Source organism: Mustelus asterias, unplaced genomic scaffold (genome assembly GCF_964213995.1).
Source record: "Mustelus asterias unplaced genomic scaffold, sMusAst1.hap1.1 HAP1_SCAFFOLD_372, whole genome shotgun sequence".
Lineage (NCBI taxonomy): Eukaryota > Metazoa > Chordata > Chondrichthyes > Carcharhiniformes > Triakidae > Mustelus > Mustelus asterias.
The window spans coordinates 408,361-410,820 of NW_027590328.1; positions in this window are offsets into that span (position 1 = coordinate 408,361).

Below are 2,460 nucleotides of genomic sequence, written 5' to 3' on the forward strand. Positions count from 1 at the left end.
AGCAGCTGCCCTTAGTATCAGGAGCAGCGGGGATCAGAGTAAGCAACAGCCGGGAAAAGATCAGCCAACCGCGGGGGAACTCATTAACCAGTTTCGTGGGAAGTCATTAACCAGTTTCGGGGGAACTCATTAACCAGTTTCGGGAAAACCTCCACCAAAGGCGGGGAAAACATCAAAAAACGGCGGGGAAGCCATTGTCCAACAGGGGGGAGCACATTAAGCAGCTGCCCTTAGTATCAGCAGCAGCGGGGATCAGATTAAGCAACAGCCGGGAAAAGATCAACCAACCGCGGGGGAACTCATTAACAAGTTTCGTGGGAACTCATTAACCAGTTTCGGGGGAACTCATTAACCAGTTTCGGGAAAACTTCCACCAAAGGCGGGGAAAACATCAAACAACGGCGGGGAAGCCATTGTCCAACAGGGGGAAGTACATTAAGCAGCTGCCCTTAGTATCAGGAGCAGAGGGGTGCAAATGAACCAGCAGCGGGGAAAACAACTTCGTGGGAACTCATTAACCAGTTTCGTGGGAACTCATTAACCAGTTTCGGGAAAACTTCCACCAAAGGCGGGGAAAACATGCACCAACGGCGGGGAAGCCATTGTCCAACAGGGGGGAGCACATTAAGCAGCTGCCCTTAGTATCAGGAGCAGCGGGGATCAGATTAAGCAACAGCCGGGAAAAGATCAGGAAACCGCGGGGGAACTCATTAACCAGTTTCGTGGGAACTCATTAACCAGTTTCGTGGGAACTCATTAACCAGTTTCGGGAAAACGTCCACCAAAGGCGGGGAAAACATCAACCAACGGCGGGGAAGCCATTGTCCTACAGTGGGGAGCACATTAAGCAGCTGCCCTTAGTATCAGGAGCAGCGGGGATCAGATTAAGCAACAGCCGGGAAAAGATCAACCAACCGCGGGGGAACTCATTAACCAGTTTCGTGGGAACTCATTAACCAGTTTCGGGAAAACATCCACCATAGGCGGGGAAAACATGCACCAACGGCGGGGAAGCCATTGTCCAACAGGGGGGAGCACATTAAGCAGCTGCCCTTAGTATCAGGAGCAGCGGGGATCAGATTAAGCAACAGCCGGGAAAAGATCAGCCAACCGCGGGGGAACTCATTAACCAGTTTCGTGGGAACTCATTAACCAGTTTCGGGAAAACTTCCACCAAAGGCGGGGAAAACATGCACCAACGGCGGGGAAGCCATTGTCCAACAGGGGGGAGCACATTAAGCAGCTGCCCTTAGTATCAGGAGCAGCGGGGAACAGATTAAGCAACAGCCGGGAAAAGATCAGCCAACCGCGGGGGAACTCATTAACCAGATTCGTGGGAACTCATTAACCAGTTTCGGGAAAACGTCCACCAAAGGCGGGGAAAACATCAAACAACGGCGGGGAAGCCTTTGTCCAACAGGGGGGAGCACATTAAGCAGCTGCCCTTAGTATCAGCAGCAGCGGGGATCAGATTAAGCAACAGCCGGGAAAAGATCAACCAACCGCGGGGGAACTCATTAACCAGTTTCGTGGGAACTCATTAACCAGTTTCGGGGGAACTCATTAACCAGTTTCGGGAAAACTTCCACCAAAGGCGGGGAAAACATCAAACAACGGCGGGGAAGCCATTGTCCAACAGGGGGGAGCACATTAAGCAGCTGCCCTTAGTATCAGGAGCAGCGGGGATCAGATTAAGCAACAGCCGGGAAAAGATCAGGAAACCGCGGGGGAACTCATTAACCAGTTTCGTGGGAACTCATTAACCAGTTTCGGGAAAACATCAACCAAAGGCGGGGAAAGCATCAACCAACGGCGGGGAAGCCACTGTCCAACAGTGGGGAGCACATTAAGCAGCTGCCCTTAGTCTCAGGAGCAGCGGGGATCAGATTAAGCAACAGCCTGGGAAAAGATCAACCAACCGCGGGGGAACTCATTAACCAGTTTCCTGGGAACTCATTAACCAGTTTCGTGGGAACTCATTAACCAGTTTCGGGAAAACCTCCACCAAAGGCGGGGAAAGCATGAACCAACGGCGAGGAAGCCATTGTCCAACCGGGGGGAGCACATTAAGCAGCTGCCCTTAGTATCAGGAGCAGCGGGGTACAAATTAACCAGCAGCGGGGAAAACAACTTCGTGGGAACTCATTAACCAGTTTCGTGGGAACTCATTAACCAGTTTCGGGGGAACTCATTAACCAGTTTCGGGAAAACTTCCACCAAAGGCGGGGAAAGCATCAACCAACGGCGGGGAAGGCATTGTCCAACCGGGGGGAGCACATTAAGCAGCTGCCCTTAGTATCAGGAGCAGCGGGGATCAGATTAAGCAACAGCCGGGAAAAGATCAGCCAACCGCGGGGGAACTCATTAACCAGTTTCGGGGGAACTCATTAACCAGTTTCGGGAAAACTTCCACCAACGGCGGGGAAAACATGCACCAACGTCGGGGAAGCCATTGTCCAA